Below are 17,142 nucleotides of genomic sequence, written 5' to 3'. Positions count from 1 at the left end.
TGTCACCCTTCCTTGTTAAATGAGACCATAAATTAATGAACTTTTCCTGCAAAACTGGTGATACTTCATTACAAATACTTCTGTCTTTAGGGACTTCTCAAAAGCAAACATTCTTTAGTTACTTGATATCATAAATACATTTCCCTGTAATCCTCCTCTAATGGATCACATTGCTAAAGCTGCTGCCCATGCCTCTGATTTCTATTCCCTCTTAAATAGTTGTATTGGTAAGGCATTCCCTACCACATTAAAATATATTGACAAATTTAATCCCCATAATGGAATACCAATATAAATAAATTATATAACAAGAGAATGGCATTGCTTAATGAGTATACTTACCTAAATAACACACTTAAGCAAAATAGGAAAGAGTGTTGCTGGTTCTGTGAAAAGCACTTTTGGCTAACATCAAAGATTGAAACAATACTAATTTCATGAACTTTAATTAGAACCTGACTTAGGAATGGGGTTCATTCCCGTCATGGTATTAGAAACCTCAAAAAACTTAGAGAAATTAAACTGTGAGGAACCATTAGAAAACTCAAAGCAGTGTATGAGCTTAAAATATCCACTAAAACCCAACATAACCACAAATCTTTCTTTAACTATAGTTAAAGCTTGTGAGACCATTCCCATGCAGACATTATTGACAGATTTATAAATCTGAGTATAAATCCTTATGTAGTGCGGTAGATAGTTAACTGCTTGTCTGACAGAACCCATGTGTTTAGAGGCAAAGGTGCCATTTCTGAAAGCAAACAAGTTATTAGTGGTATACCAGAGGGCTCAGTATTGGGCCCTCTCCTATTTGGCATCTATCAGACATTTAGACCAATGGTCCTAGTGTATGGTTATCTCAGTTTGCAGATTGCTGCTGTTCTGTTTTCCACTGACCCAGAGTTGCAACAGTGTAGGTTAAATCATGTTAACAATCTGTGAAAGGACAATAGTCTCAAATTAAATGTGAAAAAATGAGACATAGTTCATTTGGTGAACAAAAGATTTTCACATACTGTATAACTGACATATCCCTCCAATCAGACACTGTCATAATGGATTTTGGTGCTGTTGTTAATAATCCTTTATCGTTCTCTGGTTTGATCCTCATCTGGGGTGCCTTATGTGCGAAGTCTGCATGTCCTCCCTGTGGTCACGTGGGCTTCCTCCAGGTGCTCCGGTTTCCTCCCACATCACAAAGACATGCTGTAGGTGGCTAGGACACTCTAAATTGGCCCTAGGTGTGAGTGTGTGCATGTGTGTGCCTTCTGTGGAAGGTTGGGCGCCGGGCTGGCAACTCGACACCGTAAAACGCCACTGTCAATCATGAGCGGACAGGTGCTCTGCTGTGGCGACCCCTAACTGGAAAAAGCCGAAAGAAGAAGAAGAAGAAGTTGATAATCCTTTATCATTTAACCATCATGTCTCCACAGTAGTTTGGAAAGCCTTCTTTAGTCTCCTTTAACAATCAAAGCCATCTCCACTAGATCCAAAGACATATTAATTCCCCATTAATCATAACTTAACAAGCCTGCTATTGGGTATAAAGCACCTTTTGGCATGCATTTGTTTAAACATACCTCTCTGCATGAGAAACCTCAGAGATTTATAATGAAAAACATCAGTGGCCTCAAAATCTTAGTTATCAGGACAGAATGGTGGCCCTGTCTCTGTACTTGGTCTCTTAAAGACTCCTAGGTGGAAATCTGTTTCTAGCTTTTTCAAACCATTAAAGAGTTAACCATGTTTTTTGCTTGAGTGCCTTCTGTGCGGAGTCTGCATGTCCTCCCTGTGATCGCATGGGTTTCCTCCGGGTGCTCCGGTTTCCTCCCACATCCCAAAGACATGCTGCAGGTGGATTGGACACTCTAAATTGGCCCTAGGTGAGAGTGTGTGTGTGTATGTGTGTGTGTGTGTGTGTGTGTGTGTGTGTGTGTGTGTGTGTGTGTGTGTGTGTGTGTGTGTGTGTGTGTCTTCTGTGGAAGGCTGGGCGCCAGGCTGGCAACTTGACACTGTAAAACTCCACTGCTAATCATTAGCGGACAAGGTGATCCGCTGTGGTGACCCCTAACCGGGAAAAGCCGAAAGAAGAAGAAAGAGTTAACCATGTTTGACCTTCTATTCCTTCACAGACCAAATGGTACTTTAAATACCCAGTTCAAGGAACTAAACATTCATCAGCAAATAAATAAAACACATTGGCATGATAGCTTCATTATCTCAACGTATCCCTCATCTCTGGAACAAACTTCCACTCCATGTCAAGCAGAGTAGCATCCTTGCACCTTCAAGGCAAACCTAAATAACTGCATGGGAAGCCTCAAATTCTCCTCTCAACCTATCTTGTATTGTCCTTCTTGAGGCTGAAGGGAGCTTTTAAATATGTTTCTTTGCTAGGCTTATGATGGTGTGCGGATGAATTAACTAGTAATTACCTATGAAACTATGGCCATGATACACACATAATGCCACATACAACATCTAAACAATGAATGTTTGTAAAATGACAAAAGGAACTTTTGTGCACTGATGATATTGTAAAGAAAACACAAATAAATAAATAAGTAAATAAATAAATAAATAAAAGCTCATCTCTCCTGCTATCCCTCTTCAGTTTCCCCTAATTGATAAACTGACTCTTTTTCCTGATTTACCTTTGCGGGCTTCAGAGAGTTGTTTATAGTCCTAGGCCCTGAAGCCAACTGGAGTCCTTTTACTGCTTTCTCTTCTCAGCTGACTACTTTCTATCAAATGTATCTCCTTTTAAATGGCTTTATGTGTACAACTCTGGTGTCTTCCTGCAAGTGACTTCCCAACACTAGGGATATATTCTGAGCAGGATTACTTAGCTCTGCTAAATACTTCAGGGACCATGGCTTCCATGGATTGTGATGATGTCTCCGGCTATTCGCTTTCATGGGGGCCTCTTCTAACATTAAACTAATCTTGCTATCACCTATGGTGAAATATTATGCAGCTAACAAGCACCAAGTGATTGCTGCCCTTTTATGACTACAAAGTGACTGCAGATCTTTTTTTATTTGTTAACCCTTAACCCCACTAGATTCAAGTATCCCTTTTCCTGGACAACTCAAGAACACTGCCTGGTTAAGCAACTTGCTCAGGCAAATAGAGGTGGAATGAATCAGCCCCTTTACCCTTATCTGCAGGTTGCTGATAATTAACATCCTAGAGCCTTAATCCTCTTCACCAACTGCCAGACAAATATTTTAGCTTTGCCTTGCTCCATTTCAAGAGATTATTGGACATGAAAGTTTAGGCTGTTTATAATTCACAACATAGTATGCCTGATAGGATTAATCACTAGGATTAATCACAGTCTTTAAGTTTCAAACACTTGCTGGTGGGGTGACTTTCCTGTAAAAAATGAACAAGCAGAAGACTATAAAATCCTAGTCAAGTTTTCTACTGTATGCAAGGTAAAACATGAACCTATTCCCACTAGCAACAAAAGTAACTGGCTCTGTGTGCATGTTTACCAGATTTCATACTTCTCACCCTCTCTGCACAAGAAATCTGGACAATGCCAGAAATAATGGGGGGACGAAGGCCTAAAAATAAGGACAGTTAAAAATGTTCCTACAAACTTAGAAAGTCCATAGAACAACAGGTTTTGAATTATGCATTTTCTGAAAGATATGAAGTCTGAACCTGAAATGTCTGTTATTATTTAATATTATCTAGTGACTTGAAATCTCAATAATTTGCTAGAAAAAACATATTTTATGTGGAAAAGGCAAAAACATATGAGGCAAAAATCTTGACAGTCTGTGAAAATCTGGACTGTTGAGCGGTATAAACAGATTTCTAGAGTGTTTGTTTTCTGATATGCATTTAGTAGTTTGGAGCAGATTAACCACATTTTGTTTCTTATGCTGTGACCCATGGATTGATCTGCTGTTCCTGTGTCTTGGTCACAGACAAGCTAATTTAGCTGCCGTCCTTCATCACACAACATATCAGTATACAAGGTCTTTTACTTACCTGCGTATAGAACACAAAGATGCACATTCTCAGCATATACTCAACCTCATTTAGCTGAGAAGCATGCAGATATATACTGTCACATCTTGTCTGTTTCTTCCTCCTTTTTTTCTAGTCCTCCTTTATATTATATGAAAGAATCCCACTAACAGCAACAGGAACCACTTTAAAATGTGTAGTAAGTTAGACAAATGCTATATTAGTTTGCTCTAACTAAGAAAATGAAACACATTATTCCACAGCCAGCTCAAAAATAAATAAAACTATCAGATGTAATTCCTTCTTGAATGCATAGCTGTAAAGAAAATCATGAATCCACAGTGTTTTTGTTACCCTTTATTTAGCTTTCAGACTATAAATGATGTGTGCAGTTCAGTTACAAACCATGAGAGGAGGACACTGTATTATTATACTATGGAACTGTGTGTTTCTATTTCTCTGTAAAGCACTGCAGTGTGTCAGCAGCATTTAAGAGTGAGCAGCTCTTAGCAGCCTGTCAGCCCTCTAGTAGGTCAGCTTATACAGCACCTGGGTCGGTGTTATGACTCCTGGGGTCCAATCCCAGTTTAGCTCACAGTGTGTCTGTCTCTCCAAAGCTGACGTTGACTAATCCCTAATGGCAACATTAATATAATTCAGTGCATGCAGCAGTGCAGTTTTCACCTTTCAGTAACATAAAGCTGTATCTCCGTATATTGGAGGTGTCAGCACTAGTTAAGGAAATAAATGTTTGTTTAAGTCGGCAGCTTTGAAGGCCCAAATTTATAGTTTAATATCTCTTTAGATGAATTCTTGCTGTTCCGTGCAACCAATTCCATATGGCATGCAATATGTAGGTCTTTTCAACTTCATCTCTGATGACAAGGCAAATTATGCAATAGCTCACCAGCGTAGCCAAGAAAAGCAGAGAAAGATCTCCACCACTGGAAAACTATTCAAGCTGAATTAAATTTTACAGTGCCCAGATTAAACACATAGCTAAGCAAGAATAACACACTACTTACCAGCTACATGTGTAATATATTTTAATAATTATATGATTTCAGTTCTAGCTGATGACTTTCAGGCATCCTTTTCAGTACATATATAATTTTCCATTCTGAGTAGACCAGACCCAATATTACAAATGCCAGTACTGATAAAAGGAAATCAGTAACTTGAACCTAAACTATCTTCTGAGTTAAAAAAAATAAGTTGGCATCAGTCTGTTGTTAACCTATACTGCTAAGAGAATTACAAGAGCAAGCTCATGAAGAAATGCAGAATTACATATGAAACCACTGCACTAATCTCTTTTCAAAACAAAGTATGCTCCCTGTTTATGAGGGTGATATGACATGGAAATAGGCTGGAAATGGATTAGGAGCTGTGCCATGTTCTGGAAGTTTAAAAAAAAGAAAAAAAAAGCTGACAATCTTAACGTGGCGAGTGTGTGTGTGTGTGTGTGTGTGGGTGTGTGCTCACATGCACATCCCGTATCAGGGGATTCAATAAACCCTACACGGTCATTTTCTAGAGTGTACACATAGCACCACAACGTGCACATGGTAGCAATGAGTTTCAGATTCAGTAAGCTCCATGTAGAGGAGCACACCCCCTCACAAACAAGGTAAACGCTGTGGCATGCTAATTGCAGCATAAGCAGCTGAGTTGCATGCTAATCAACCAATCCAACATGGTGGAGTTATTCAACAAGCTATAAAGCATCCATATAGACTTTGCGCTGGTTTCTCCTGTGAATTCCAAATGTTTTCGAATATAGCCATGGAAAGGAGTCTACCAGACAGAATATTAGGGGCTGCTGCTACTTTAATTCATTTCTATGTGCTGTAGGCTGAAGCCAATACTGCTGCTGCTGCTAATAGGACTAGGCCGAGAAGTGGAAGAGCTTTCAGGCCCTGTTTAACTTTTCACAACCTACATGATATGGAACTTATAGAGTGCTACAGGGTGGACAGGAACACACTACTGGAACTCTGCGACCTCTGCCATCCTCAACTCAGAGGTAGAGCCAATTGAGGGGAACCCATCCCAGTGGAGAGAAAGGTATGTGTAGCCCTTAGAATCTTAGCTACAAGTAACTTTCAGAGACCAACATGGGACATGCTCATGCTGAGGGTGTCATAGGCATCAGCATTCCGGCTCCTTCACCAGTGCCTGAATGCTATGCTCCAACATGTCAGTGATCACATATATTTTCCCCATAGTTCTGAGGACAGGGACAGAACAATGCAAGAGTTCTACCATGGTGCACACTACCCTGAAGTACTGTGTGCCATAGATTGCACACATATAGAAATGAAGGCACTAACTGGGGAGCAGGGTAGGCTCTACATAAACAGAAAGAGCTACCACTCTGTCAACTGCCAAGCCATGTGTAATGCCAAGGGAATCATCCTGAATGTGTGTACTGGCAATGCTGGCAGTTACCATGACTCACACATCTGGCACACCTCCCAACTGTACCAGATGTTTGCTAGGGGGGATATCCCACAGGGTTATTTAATGGGGGATGTAGGCTATGCACTGGAACTTTGGCTGATGACACCCATCAGAAATGCACACCACCCCCACAGAAGAACGTCATAAAGAGGCACATGCTCAAACCAAATATATCATAAAGTGTGTGTTTGGGCTGCTGAAGTCATGGTTCTGGTGCCTAGATACATCTGGGGGAGCCCTGCAATACAATCCATGGACATGTACAGAAATATTCACAGTATGTCCCGTGCTATACAATATAAACCTGATGAAACAGCTTCAGCAAGATCAGCAAGGGGAGGGGCATACAGCCCATCACCAATGCCAAGGTCACCAGAGCCACAGGCAGATGAAGAGTTAGAGGGAGAACCACCAGCTGCTGTGGGTGTAGACAGAGATAGGCATGCTCAGTATGCCCTTGCATTGGCTAAGAGACAACACACAGCACACTCACTCACCACCTTGGGCCCAAAACCTTCCTCTTATTCACATACATATAGTAACACTGATGCCAGGCAACTCACACAACCGTTACCTCACCATGTATTGGCTGTATACTGCCTGCATCAGACAGAGTCAACCCTGAACTAAAACTGTGGCAACTGCTGCATTTACAAAGTAAGTCCTGAAGCTGGACTCTATTGTTTAATAATATGAATGTGTGGCATAGCCTTGCATTTCATTAGTTGGTATGGTAAGCATGTAAAAGGTGGGAGGTTTGTACAGCAATTACCTTAACATGTGACAGACTTATTTGACTTATTGTGTCCATTACTAAGTAGTAGGCCTCAGGCATCAAAGATCGAATCAGTCATACCTCTTAAAAGTACTGATGATCACTGCATGCCCTCAGTTTAGTACCATGCATTTGTACTGGAAAATCAGTAAAGAGAGAAGTTAGAAAGTAATGAGACACATTGCAGTTTCCAACTTCAGAACCCTCACAAGATCATTCACTATAAAAGATAAAAGACAGGGATATGGCACAGTTATCATCACTTATACAGTGTGTTGTGTGGGGAGCCAGGAAGCCTAGGCTGCACAAAAGGTCAGTGTGTGTGTGTGTTAGTAAGAAAGAAAATCAGGCAGACATTTGGATAAACCAACAAATGGCCAGTGAGACAAAATGAGTAATGTTGTGTATGTGTCTGTAGGGGTCCTCCAGGTGAAATTGGTGTGCTAGTGTCTGCATGAACACAGCGAAGCTCTGTGCTGGCTCTACATCTTGGTATGTCGGACAGGTGTGAGTCATGCAACGTAGAGGTGGCAGTTCATAGTTGCCATCCCTAATTAAGAGAACTGGCTCTGCCAGGAGTTGCACTGGCACATCCGTGCCCAAGGTCAGATGCACTGCTGCTACCTGAACGTAACTGATGTCTGCTGGATGAGCTCCTTTCATGGGGACATCCAAGATCATGACCCCATTTGCCTGTCATGTCTGGGTGTTGACAGCACAGTCACTAATGGAACAGTGGAAGTACTGCCACTATGGGAGCATGATCAGGCACAGCCACACTGCCTGACAGCAGATGATGTGGCTGACCTATGGCCACAAGGATCCTCTTCCCTGCTCAGCAGACATTCTCTCACAGACAATGCTCATTTCATGACAGACATCCCTCATTCCATCACAGACACAATCCATTGAATTGGCAACACGGTGGAGGCAGTCATGCATGTCAGCCTATGCCACATCTACAACCCTGAGCATTTGCCTGGACCACCTATGGTTACATGCCTGTGCCTCCACGATGGTCCTAAATATGCGTTGAGTGGCACGGGAAGAGACACTTGCAACAGGTGGAGGAGGGACAGCAGGTCCCCTCCAAGCACCCCTATCAGCCTTCCTGCATGGCACCTCACCCACATTTTGGCTATGACCAGAGTCAACAGGCACTGAGGCTGCAATAGCCACACTTCCCTGATCAAGGGCCTCACCCTCCACCTGTCCAATACCTGAGGGCTCACTAAAATGGGTCGGCATAGGTCTACTGGCTGTGTCCGATAGAACTGCAGGGGATGGCTGTTTGTCAACCTCAGTGTCAAATTCAACCTCTTCTTCCCCTGACTGTGCCTCAGTTTGGCCACCATCATCATCAGAGTCTGCTGATACACTGACATCAGGTGGCAGAGGGCACATACTCCCACTATCATGATTACCTGTGATAAAAAGCAACAGACACAGGAAAAAATTAATACCTACACTACTATAGTGCAATATATACCAACAAAGTAACATTGCTGCCACTATTAAAGACAGTACAGCAATACACACAAGAGGCCTGACATCAACAGCACACATTAAAATATCTCTTTAAATTGCTCAGCAGTACTGACATAACAATGTTTGACTTACTATCTGCACATAAGCTTCTCCACTGCAATCCAGATGGTCATGGAAAAAGTTAATCAAGAGGTAAGGGCAATGTCATTACAATTAACAGTAACACGGGGGTAATACTTTTACCCCTTTATATGTCCATTAACTATACTTTCAACAAGAACGTGGCTGTCAACTCCAACCTAAGCTAATAACAGTAGCAATCTTCAATCTCCCCCCCAAAAAATACATGTAACACAAAAGTAACTTATTGATTTGAATTGTTTTACTATAGAACAATATTCAACTGTTGACATACCAAAGCCTACCTGGAAGCTCCTCCTGGGACATGCTTGCTGTTTCTGAAACTGTTGCTCTGACATCTAGGACATGCTGTACTGCACTCTCCTGGAAGCAGTCTGGAACTCTTCATTGGGTGATGGTCACGGCCCGCTGCAACTGCTCTCCGCCCGCAGATGTGATCATGTCAGTGGCCCTGTGGCACACCTGCTTATATGTCCTGCAGTGGCCACCCATGGCATTCAGATCATCAACTATCTGTTGGCAAATTTCCATCCTACGTGCATATCTTCCTGTCACCTTTCCAGCAGAAAAGCACCATGTTGCCTAAAGGCATCCACTATCACCTGGTTCTCAGCATTGGTTAAGGTGGTCTCTGAGGATTGACACACCTGGGTGGCATACTCCTAGGTGTTCTACAAGACAACAGAATGATACTATGTATAAGTATCACATACCTACAAAATAACTGTTTATAGATAAAACAGAAAAGATAGCCAGTCAGTATTACCCAATAGAGAAACATAAAACAGTAAAATACTAACAACAGGCTGGATGCAAAACAAGGAGAGTAACAAGAGCAACATATCCTTGTTTGTGCCATAACAGTAACTCAAGTCCCCCCCCCAACAAAAGAATAGTCTAGCTTTGTCTCTGCCATAATAGTAACTCACCTTTGCTCCCCCCAGAAGAACAGGAAAATGAGTCATTTTGCTAACAAACCATCTTTGAAATGCTAAAAGTGCTATCAAAGGAACTGCCCCTGAAACATTTGTACATATTTATCACACAGCATTCCATTTTCACATATTTGCAATCATGTATGCCTCTGAAATTGCTTGACAATCACTCCCATGCCACCAGTACACTTTTAAGTAATGCATACAGATAAAAGTGTAAAAGCCTTTGCTTCAGATTTTTCTTAAGTACATGCCAGTGTATGCTGTATGTAGCTAACAAAATGGAAGCATAACTTCTCCAGTTCAGTACTCCTCTGTACAGACATAACCTGAAGAAATATGTGCAGTCTTCTCAACAAAAACAATTTGTATCACCATCAGTTTGCTTAGATACACAGTTGCCTTTTTATATGGTGTAGATTCAGGGCTATTTGCATGATCAATATGCAAATGAGGTGTGAATTTATTAGAATTGCTGAATCTCAAATACTTGGATCCATGTAGGAGATGTAAACAAAGTGCAGGCACTCCCTTGATGTTTGGTTTTAATGGATTGCAACTGTGAATGATTAGTGGTTGGGAGAGCAAAAACACAACAGCACTGCAGGCTGCATTACTTCCATTGGGTGTGTTAGGTTAGATCTACAAAATGTTAGATGTGAGGTTGGAAATGTAAGTAAGCAGGACATAATTCACAGGTTGTGTTCCTTAACATCCAATCTGCCCTTCATTGTTGTCAACTGCATATAATGTTATTTCCACTTAATATCCTCACACATTTTAAGGCCAATGATATATAATGGCTTACACACTCCATGCCTCAGATTATTCGTCAAATAAATCAAGAATGCCCAACAAAGATAGAAATGTAAGACAGAGCAGTATACTTGCAATCAATAATCATGACAGGTTGTGTGATTACTAGGTGCACTACATCCCCCCCAAAAATAAATAAATAAATATGCAATTAACTCTTGCATGGTTTGATATCACTGTAGATGCTGTTGCAGTTGGTTGTGTGCCCAGAGTCAGCCTTAGGCATAGGACAACTAGGCAGCTGCCTAGGGCACTGCTATAGCAGGGGTGCTTTTCCATTGTTTATTTGGCGTAGGTAGATCCGGATGGGAGCTCCAGGTGGTGTGAGGGGGCGCCATGCAGCCCTTTTGCCTAGTGCACCAGTTGACCTAAGGCCACTCCTGTGTGCAGATTGAGATCACTTCTTAGCTGCAGATCTGTTTGTGTGGCAAAGAGGGAGAAGACACACATCCTGTGTTCTGAAGGTGCATTGGAGTGAGAGTTCAAATCCAAATCTATGTAGACATATTTGATGTAAGCCATCATTTTTTGTGTGTATGTCATACATTGACTTTCCTCATTTCAACTACTCATCCTTTTTTTTCTTTTTCTCCTTTTCTGTCTTTGTCTATTTTTTTTTTCAGGAGGGCAGTGTTTGCGTGATGTAGTGCTCAAAGCAATCAGTGGAATGGAGGAAATGAATGCCAAGTTTGGCTGTGCTTATCTGGTTTGTGCGAAACGTAGCAGTGCACAAATTGGATAAGTTGATCCCCCGGGAAGCATACAGGACCCAGACAGTCAAAAATAGAAACCGGACACATTCAATTAATGCTATTGGGCATTGCACAAACCTGCTAAGTGGTGTTTTGTGGCAGTTAACAGCAAGATCTTAAGATTGATTAGTAAAATAGTAAATATCTACTCTAGTCCTGTGGCAGCAGGTGTAAGTGTAGGGCTGGAGTACACATGGTCCTGGGTCCTAGTACAGGGTGTGCAACCTTTTTTTCATGGTTGTGAGATTGCAGTCTATAGCAAAAAACTGAAAGCCAGACAAGTATTATTTCAACCTTCTTGTTGCAACAGGTGTAAGTGTAGGACTGCCCTACACATGGTCCTGGGTTCAAATACAGGATATTCCATACACTTTTACTGTTGTTTACAGTCCCATTACAATCACTCTCACTTGAGATAGTGGAACTGATATGAATTATATGTATGAGGGCTAAGACAGTAGTATTGTATCAGTTATATATTTATTTATATATCTATGTGTTATTACATTTGTTATCAGATGTATGACTATGGGTATACTGTGTACTATATTCCTGTAAGTATAATTCTGCTGTCTGTACTAGCATGGCCTACACATTTGCATAACACATGTACTCAACTACCTGTACACCCAATGACCTTGGAATTTTAATTACAATTATGTAATGCACAACATGTTTGCGTGATGGTAAGTGGAGTGCAATAGTTTCAAACAGTGTGCCCACTCCAGTAAATGTGATAACTGGAACTGGCAGTAAAGCATCAGTCTCCATTGCTGTAGATCCTTGGCAGACATGGCAGGTGTTTGTGGGGAAGGTGCAAGGTTTAAGGCACACAGGTGGGGTAGCCAGGAGTCCAGGATTTTTATTGGACTCCTAGTTAAGAACCACAACCAAAGGTTTCTGCAGGGGACTATTCTGGCACCCAGTATAAGTCTGTGGCTTAGGATAGTTTAGTCCAGACTATATCCAGTACCACCAGTATCCTACCCACACTGGAGAGCAACATACGCATCATTAATCATTATAATGACCTACAGAAGAGGAAGAGGGATACACTCAACTATTGGACTGAGGAATTTAGGACTAAGAATATCCCACACCTATGTAAGAATCATCTACAGAGAGTACTTGTAAGACTTAGAAAGTTGAATATAGGCAAGACTAGTATTCATAATGGTCTTCTGTTTTATTCTGTTTTTTACCACAGCTGCCAGCTCATGAGTGCAATGTACGAACCCATGGGGCTAGATTAGCAAAGATGAGGGAAGCTTGCATTCAACAGAAGAGTACTGTTATGGTAACATTAAAAGTTAAAGATAGCTTTTTTGGTATTTTATAGAGCTGTATCAAATTGAGCATTCATATCTCAACTGTAAAAGCAGGTATGCATGCATTAGTCTGTAGCACAAACCAAGAGTAGAATACTGGACTTTAATCAGAAGTTGTGTGTTCAAATACCGCACTTCCCAACTATACAATACTGTTGATTCTTTAATAGTATTTAAACTAAATTAAAACCTCTATACCAGTGGCACAAATGTCCTGATGTAAACTGTAACTGGTATAATTGGAACACACATATGTGCAATATATGCACGTCAAGGATTACTTGCTGCAATATGTAGTATAGTGTGCATCTGTTAGTAGGTGGTAGTCGTAAATGTAAATGTTGATAATAGAGCCAAATAATTGTATTGATGCATTGTATGTCACATAAAAAGGTACTAATCTTCTATCTTTTTTTTCTCACCCCCAACCCTTATCTCTTGTCTTTTATTTTATTTTTATTTTATTTCATATTATTTATAAAAAATATTTTTCTGTCTTTTTTTGTTTTATTTTATGAATATTTTTATTTTACTTTTATGTTATTTTATTTTTATTGTAAAAAATAATTTTTATTTAATTTATTTATTTATTTATTTTTTTAATCTTATATTGTGTCGTCAAAATGTGTCCATGTCATCCATGTGTACCACATCATTAAATACTCCACAGCAGGGTGGGTCTGTCCCACAGGATCCGCCTGCCCCTCCTCCACTGGCTCCAGCACCAATGCCCAACACATCTGGGAGCCATCCTGGCAGCACTGCCTCTACTGCCCCTGCACTACCTGTACCCTCAAGTAGACCTTCCTCCAAGGCTGGTCCAGTGGTACTCTCCTGGATAAGTGGCAGAGTTGTTGATTTTATCACCCACACAGAGTTGCCAGGAATGGTGCATAGTGTTGTGTGCCATACAGTTGGTGCACACCTATGCTGACTGGAGAGGCTGCTCTCCCTCATTTGGCATAGTACTATGAGGAGGAGGAGAAGGAGATGTCAAGCACTCTAACCAGTGATGGAATTAAGTGACAGGGTTGACAGTTCAGTGGGTGAGGACTTGATTCTCACTGTCACCCAGTTTGATGTCCATGGGTTCAGGATGTACCCATGCTCACCCCAATCATGGTGTCCCCCAACCTTTTGTGTCCATCACCATCCCTGGCTCTTGTCTTGTTTGTCTTGTCTGTCTGAAATTGCTTCCTCACCTATCGAACTTACCTGACCCAGACATACCTACATCCTTTCCCCAACATCCTGTTCTCTCTGAAATAAAAAATAAAAGGACACTTGTCCCACAAAAAAAAATGTCTCATGCATAGCTCTCCATTTTACACACCTGATTTGGTCCAATTGACTATACAACATGATTGTGTTGTGGTCACCCCCTCTCTGGAGGTGACAGTCCAAATTCAGTTAATATTTTACACATATGTTCAGTTTACACTGTTAAGGAGATGGATAGCTATGGTTCTTTCCTACATCCCTCCTGTGCATTCCTGTCCTGCTTTTCCTTTGTTCTTTCCCCCTACTTGCTCCCCATTTCACCACTTTTTTATCTACCCCATTTTAATACCTGTAATTTGGTCAAAAATAGAATCACGCACACCACACAGAAGTTGCTAGAGAAGCAATGGATCACTTTTTGGGCTTCATGTTTGTGTGAAGGTGCGCATCATGCTCAATGGTGAGTGGCAGCAAACAGGTGGGGTTACCCCCACACAATACACTTAACACTGCTGCATAATGCCAACACACAGCAATACATCTCATATAAACAATTCATGTCATAGCATTATCACTCTGTAATGAAAAGTATTTTATAGTATTACATACACCTGTATTTGAACCCAGTACAATCTGGCTCATAAAAGGAATGCATCAATGCATTAGCATGTCCTGCCACAGAGTAATTTAAGCAACACATGTATTTCATAGACTCAATACTAACTTTCAGAGATTAGCAACGTGGCTCGCATTTGTTCACTGCTTATCTATGTACAAACATGTGTACCTTGCATGTGTATGCCCTTTGCTAATAGTTGAGGAAACCCACTAATCACTGTGCTATGGAAATGTACATACTATGCTGTATTACTGCTGTTTACTGACAATTTCCTATGTATGACATGAAATTACAAGTGGAAACATTACAAACTGAGGGCTCTATCTAACAATATGTCAGATATTTACAATACATCCCTGGGGTCTGAGTACTTGTTCCACACATATATCTGCCACATTACAAAATGTAATATCAAATGTTGTGTGCTTTGCAATGCACATCAATCTGATAACTTGCTGAACTACAACTATTGACCAATACACTTAAAAAGCCGTATCTGCAAGACTAGGGAAAGAATCAGCATGGACCATATCCACAGGGACATAGGTGACCTTCAATACACTTGACCTATCCATTTTCTTTTTGTAAAGGGTAGATTTTGCTTATTGAACCTTGTGGACATGTTGGATACTGACCCCAAAGATCTGGATGAGGGATAACAGGACATACCCCTATGCTGAGTTATCCAAGGCCTTTAAAACTATACCCCATTCATATGTTATAGTGAAGATGCCCCATGTGGGAATTAGTCATACAGTAGTAGAGGGATAGGCAAATGGCTTACTTATATAACACACACTTTCAAAGTTGGGGACTGCACCTCCACCACTAGCCCCTTACCATTAGAATACCACAAGGATCTATGCTAGTTCATCAACTGTTTGCAAACTACTTCCTTGAAGCACTGGCAATGGTAGATGGCCTGTGGTTTAACAAATATGCAGATGACTGGTAGCTGGACTCACTAATATAGAGTCTCCCAATCATGGTAACATATTATGGAAGGTGTGCCACACACAAATTACTGCTGACAAACTCATGTATTGAACCTTAAAGCATTCAATGGCTCATTGTCCTTCTGGCAATGAAATGCCCCTGCTAATTATGATATGCATAGCACCCCTCTAAGCTCAAACACAGAATTGTGAGACTTGGTAACACATGTTGATAGCAATCTACACTTTCATCACAATGTGTCCATAGTGGTGACACACACATTCTGCATTGTACACATCATACATGTGGACATTACATCCAAGACCTGGGTGGTCATACCTCTGCTGTACTCAACCCTTATCAGACCACTACTTGAGTATAATGCTCCCTTCTGTCTGTACCTCACCAGACACCTGCAGCAATTGGAGAAAACACAGGGTTGTGGTTGGGAGACTCCAGGTCCTCCAACCATGACACTCATGGAAAGACTGAAAGGCCTGTTACTGTACTCAGTATCATGGGGGCTGCTGAAAGGTGACCTATGTCTGCCCTACAGAGCAGTCTCAGACCATGACCTACTAGAAATGCTGGACATATGCAAATCAAATGGGAGAAGAATAACTTAGCCCAGGGTTCTCAACCTAGAGTGTGACATAAACAGAACATGCTGGGATACAAATATATCCCCCAATGACTCACACTCTGTAATAGGCTTCCACTGCATATGAAGCAGTGCTCCTTAATGGTGCAAACTTGACTATAGGTTGGGTGATTGTAAAGTCACCTCTAGGGTGGCACCCATGTCCTTCATGGACAGGACCATTTGGTGCTGCTCACAAAATCGCTGTGCTAACAGCGACCATCCAACTATGCTCAATAAGGGTGCTTGTGTTTTTACACGGCTAGGCTTGTAAACACCGTAGGGCTATTAGGCTAGTAGCCTCCTATGAACATATAAAGCTTTGTGCCTATGCAGGCCTCCCAACATTTTGTCTCCCACATTGCGTGCTGATGTAATCTACTATAAGTTCACATGCACTGTTAGAAAAGCCAGTCTTGGGTCATGGTGCTTGTGTAACATACTGTGTTCTGTAGTCTGTGTACTTAGATAGGTAGGGGTTCTGTTCTCACTGCAGTCAACTGTGTGAGTGTGTGTGTGTGTGTGTGTGTGTGTGTGTGTGTGTGTGTGTGTGTGTGTGTGTGTGTCTCTGTAGACAGAAGACCAGAAGTGTGTATCCTACAGTTATTTCTCCAATACCATGGACCGACAGTATATTGATTCTTGCAGATGCCTACACATCCATTTCATGTAGCCCACCCAACATATTGTCCCCACATAGCCTGTCGATGTCATCTACTATAAGTTCACCTGCAGTTTTGTAAAAGTCAAACTTGTGCCATGGTGTTTACATAAAGTACTGTGTTCTGTAGTCTGTGTACTAGCTAGATAGGGGTTCTGATCTCACTGCAGTCAATTGTAAGTGTGTGTGTGTGTGTGTGTGTGTGTGTGTGTGTGTGTGTGTGTGTGTGTGTGTGTGTGTGTGTGTGTGTGTGTGTGTGTGTGTGTGTGTGTGTGTGTGTGTGTGTATGTGTGAGCTCTTGCTTGACATTACAGAGAGCATTTTACACCAGCAAGGGGAACACTGTTATATTCTCCTCAACAGACATTGCTGATGTCATCAGC

The sequence above is a fragment of the Protopterus annectens genome, chromosome 3.part1 (assembly GCF_019279795.1).
Source record: "Protopterus annectens isolate FY-2018-M chromosome 3.part1, PAN1.0, whole genome shotgun sequence".
NCBI lineage: Eukaryota > Metazoa > Chordata > Ceratodontiformes > Protopteridae > Protopterus > Protopterus annectens.
This window is presented reverse-complemented; position numbering follows the sequence as displayed.